This window comes from Myotis davidii, unplaced genomic scaffold (genome assembly GCF_000327345.1).
Source record: "Myotis davidii unplaced genomic scaffold, ASM32734v1 scaffold514, whole genome shotgun sequence".
Classification (NCBI taxonomy): Eukaryota; Metazoa; Chordata; class Mammalia; order Chiroptera; family Vespertilionidae; genus Myotis; species Myotis davidii.
In genome coordinates this window covers 1223166-1228490 of record NW_006286236.1, presented here as the reverse complement: position 1 = coordinate 1228490, position 5325 = coordinate 1223166, and positions in this window count along the sequence as shown.

Here is a 5325-nt window from a genome sequence, read left to right as displayed (position 1 = left end):
GGAGCCCCAGCCCCCCTCCACCACCACAGCAAACACACCACCTCCCTCCCCCGCCCCTTTCCTGGCCCTCTCACTCCCTTGTATTATGCTTGTCTATGCGCACCCTCCATTATCACACCCTAGCCTGGGGGCCCTCTGAGCACAAGGACTACTTCCCTGTCACCCCCATGATGCCAAGTACCCAGCACATAGTAGGTGCTCAGTAAATAGCAGCCCACTGGAAAGAGATTACCACTGGCCATTATTGCCGGGGGCAGGTCAACCTATCGCTTGTGAACCAGGTAAGCTGGCAGCACATGGCAGAGAGCAGAGGCTGGGGTAGCCCTCAGCCTGATTTGTGCAGCACCAGCCATGAGACCCACCCACCTTGTTCTGCGTGCAGGCTCATGCCTTCTCCGATTACTTACCTGCTGGGGTTACTTACCTGTTCTTCCTTCCATTTACCTTAACCCCTGACTGACTCCTAAGGGGTGCCTGCAGGGTTGGCCAGATGGAGGCGCTGGCCAGACCCTTGGGCAGACAGTTCTCCATGAGCCTTGATAATGAACATCCTGGTTTACATGTCAATCCATTCACCACCCTCCCCGACACACACACACACACACACACACACACACACACACACACACAGAAGTCTACTCTTTCCAGAGTGACTTCGCAGGCTTCTGAACCTGCAATGTTAATAAAATCATTGTTATTGTCACAGCTATTAGCGACTTGCTTTGTCTCTGCCAGGCACAGTGGGGAACAGTGAACGCTGTATGCAATAAGTGGGCGAGACACCATGAATATTAGCGTATTTCAGGTTCTGACAAGTCTTGCACAAAATAAATCTGTTTATTGTTATTCGAACAGCATGACGCAAATTCATTTGACAATGGGAGAATTTTTCACATAGCAGCTGTGGACCAAAAAGGGGTTCTGCAATAAAACTGACAAGTCCAGTGAGAGGAAGTAACCTCACAGGGTGATCTGGTCACAGAGTCCTGGCTGGGCAGGTCATGCTGGGTACTTACACCCCAGGCATATAACTTCTTTAATAAAAGGCTTATTATTTTTGCCCAGCCAGTGTGGCTCAGTGGTTGCATGTCCCGGTTCGAGTCCTGGTCAGCGCACATGCCCTGGGTTGCAATCTTGATCCCCAGTAGGGGGTGTGCAGGAGACAGCCGATCAATGATTCTCTCTCATCATTGATGTTTCTATCTCTCTCTCCCTCTCCCTACCTCTCTGAAATCAATAAAAATATATTTTAAAAAATAAAATGATTATTTTTGCCTTAAGCAAGCCCTATCCATTGTTCTTGGGCATCTAGGTCAACTGCACCCCACCTGCCAGAGGTAATGCTCGTCTCCAGACGCCTCTAAGGCGTAAGCTCCTCTGGGGAACACACTATCGTGCTGGCCATCCAGGACTTTGCTTTCTCCCATCCTTGTGTAATCTTTCTTACAGCCATTCTCTCATTAATTCTAACCAAAAAAAAACAACACTAAAATACTCATATTCCAGAGCCTTTGAGCTCTTGCTTCCCAGCAATCGTGGTCTGTTTGGCTCAAGTAAACCTTTATAAAAATTCTTTTCAGGTTTGGATGTTCTTACCCTGACAGTTCCTGTTCACATGTCCCAATGTTCCTTGAAAAACATAGTTGGGGAACCTGGGCCTGAAGGACGGGAAAGAATAGCATTTACTACACAACTGTAAGAGAGGCATGCGCTGTGCCAGGCCCCGGATGCGCATTTTCTCAGGCCATCCTACGGGCCCTCTGGGGAGGGAGAGAGTTGCTGGCCCTGCTGTCCATGAGAAACAGGCTTTTACAGGTGGGACGGCCTTGCCCAGGGGCTGAGCCCAGCTAAGCAGCCACCTAGGGCTGCAGGGTCTCCTGTGGCCTCTTGACCACAAACCTGCATGTCCTCTGCATTTGCTGCAGCTCCCGCTTGCTCCTGTTTACCACAGACACCGTGACTCCTGGAGGGAGAACGAGAAAAGAGAGGACTTTGCCTGCCACCCTGCACCATCCCTGACAGTTTGGATTTGCAAACCTGGCCAATAAGGACTGCTGACTTCCAGGTTAGACATAAATCTAACTGGGCCTCAGTTTCCCCATCTATGAAATGGAGCTAGGGGTGGGGGCAGGAAAGGCATGGTTAGAAAGATGTAACTAAATGGTCTCTAGGCTCCTTCCTTAGCATGGATCTATGAGACCTAAGCACTCGGCCTGCAATTGAGAGGCCTCAGCCTGCACTGCCACCTGGGGGCAAGCTGGAGTAGGAAGACAACCACATGGTGCATGTCCACTGGGGGATTCTCCCTCAAGTGGTGCTTGGATGTTATAGAAATTAGGAAGCCATTTCTGACTCACTATGAGCAAAGGAGGCCCTGCGTGAACTGAAGGGCGAGTGACGTCTTCTCTCTGTGAATTCATGCTTCTTAAGATCTGGTCCTTGTAGCTCCTTGAAACTTAAGAATCACGACAAATCCCATCATCTAGGGCAGTGGTCGGCAAACTGGGACTCTCGAGCCACATGCGGCTCTTTGGCCCCTTGAGTGTGGCTCTTCCTAAGCCTTAGAAGTACCCTAATTAAGTTAATAACAATGTACCTACCTATATAGTGTAAGTTTAAAAAATTCGGCTCTCAAAAGAAATTTCAATCGTTGTACTGTTGATATTTGGCTCTGTTGACTAATGAGTTTGCCGACCACTGATCTAGGGCCTTCAGGAGCATGAACAAGGAACGCCGTTGGAAACAGCGTCAGAGAGAGAGAAAAGACCTTATTGAAGTTTCAAAAATCTGTGCATGTTTTATTTTGCCAAGATTACAGCTCCGAAGTATCCGAGGCTTAATTTAAAAGGTTCCTCTTACTGTTCCGGGATGAAATCTCTCACTGAGGCACAGGGGTGACACTGGTAGGATTGTTCACGTGTGTCAGCACTGGCATTGCCCCGCTCCCGGCGTCCAGTCCTTGGCTCCCTTCCCAGCCCTGGCGCTCCCATGGAGGGCGCTTCGGCGGCCCTCTCGCAGTTACAGGGAGCGGAGTGATGTCTGAAAAGGGCTCAACTCACTATAATGTGAAGTTGAATGTCTGCAGCGTCCTTCCAATCCACCTCCATACTCACGTAACTGCATCCACGAGTGACGGAGGGCTGGGTGTGTGCCTTTCAAAGGTTGTGCAAATGGTACGTCTCATACCGGGGGCTCATTCTGCAGACTGCCGTTTCCCCCACTCTGATATATTGCGAGATCTTCCCGTGCTGGCATGTATATATGTGGTCCATTCCTCCCCATGTGTCCATTGCCCTGCTCACAGGCATGCGCGTTGCTCTGCGATGACGAACAGAACTGCAGTGGCTCCTTGGTGCGGGGCTCCTGGCGCGTAGGGCGTTTGCGTGTCTCTAGGCCACGTGGACATGGAATATTAAGTTCTGAGATATCATTGCAATTTTGCTAAATCCTTCCTTGCTGTTCTGCACTCGTAACTCACCGAGGATACGCGAGTTCCCATTTCCCGCCTTCTCACCTACACTTGCATTTTCACGCGTGCCAACCCAACAGACTGATTGTTTTAATTTGCGCTCTCCGATTATTGGGGCTCTTGAGCAGCTTTTCAACTCTTCCCTGTGGCTTCTTCTGTCGTCACTAACCCTTTGTGTTCCGGCCAGACTGTCAGCTCCTGGGGGAGAGGCTGGGTCTCACATCTGAGACCCTCACAGGGCACACACGGCCCCCTCCAAGCCCAGATTCTCTTTCTACATTTCCCACCTGACCTCTGTGCCCCACCGTGGAGCCCTAACACGCTCCCACCCCCACAGCTCCCCACGTGCGCATGCTGGGCTCCTTTACACTGCGCCCTCTCTCTGGAATGCTGTGCCTCTCCCAGTCCGTCTGAGTGTGCCTCCTCATGTCCCAAGACTCATCTCAACAGCCACCTCCTCTATGAGGCCCTCCATGGCTACTAGCCCCTATCCCATCCCAGGTCCTCTGTGCTCCCACTGGCCCCGTATGCATTTCCCGCTTATATGTAAAACTTCCGAGCCTGTGTTTGCTGACGTACCGCCCCACCAGACTCTGGGCGCACAGAGGACCGGTGCTGTGTCTTATTCACCTCAGGGCTCCCAGTTCATTGGTCAGGGCTGGGCAGAGAGGGTAGGTGCACGTTCGTCAGATGGATGCATGAGCCTCAGAGCCAGCTTCTTCCACATCGGTCTTCTGCAGACTGCCCGGTCCTTGAGGCCAAGGACTGCAGTAGATTTGCACCGCTGTCCCCCACAGTGCCCCACAGGGCCAAGTGTCTGTGTTGCTCCGTATGTATTTTTTAAATATATCTTTATGGATTTCAGAGAGGAAGGGAGAGGGAGAGAAAGAGAGAAACACCCATGAGAGAAAATCTTTGATCGGCTGCCTCCTGGAAGGGAGAGGGAGAGAAAGAGAGAAACACCCATAATGAGAGAAAATCTTTGATCGGCTGCCTCCTCTGCACGCCCCCTCCTGGGGATTGAGCCCACAACCCGGGCATGTGCCCTTGACTGGAATCAAACCCAGGACCCGTCAGTCCACAGGCTGACGCTCTATCCACTCGGCCAAACCGGCTAGGGCTATTTGTTGCCCTGACTGTATGATTGCCTGGTGGTGTAGAAAATGGCTTTGCTCAGAGATTCCTGGATTTTTGATCCTAGTTTCCTATTGGTAGAATCTTGGGAAGTTTACGTGGCCTCTCCAAGCCTCCATTTTCTCATCTTCATAGAGAGGGTGGTAATAGCTTTGAGGACTGGCGTAAGGATGAGAAAAGATTGTGTGTGTACACTTGGCATATTATGATTTCTACATCCAAACAGTACGGGGTTTGCTTTGGCTACAATACTCGGGTGGCTCTGTGGGAAGCCACCCATTGTCTTCTCTAGCAGAGCCGTGCAAACAAGGAGCCCAGAAAGCTGGTGAGCCTTGAACCCATAGCAAGGGCCAGAGCTATGCACCGATTGTTTAGTCCAGACAATGGGGGGGTCAAGCAATTTCCTGACCAAATAGTCTCAGAGTAAATCCTCTTAATATTTACTGACCTTTAAGATAGTCTGTTACTGCAGTTACCTGCCTGACTAAGGGCTAGATGTGTATCCAAAATTGAATAAAACGTTGGCAAGGCCTGAGCACCAGGGGAAGTCCTTCCCCTTGCACTGGGCTTCCCGCCTGGCCCCCAATATTTCCAAATTATTATTTCTTGTCTCATCTCTGTCATTTGCGCGCGGCCCTTCTCCAGATCCCGAACCCTGAACCACGCAGGACGTGGGGCTCACATGGCTCATCTTTTTCAGTTGCCATATGTGGTGAGCAGCT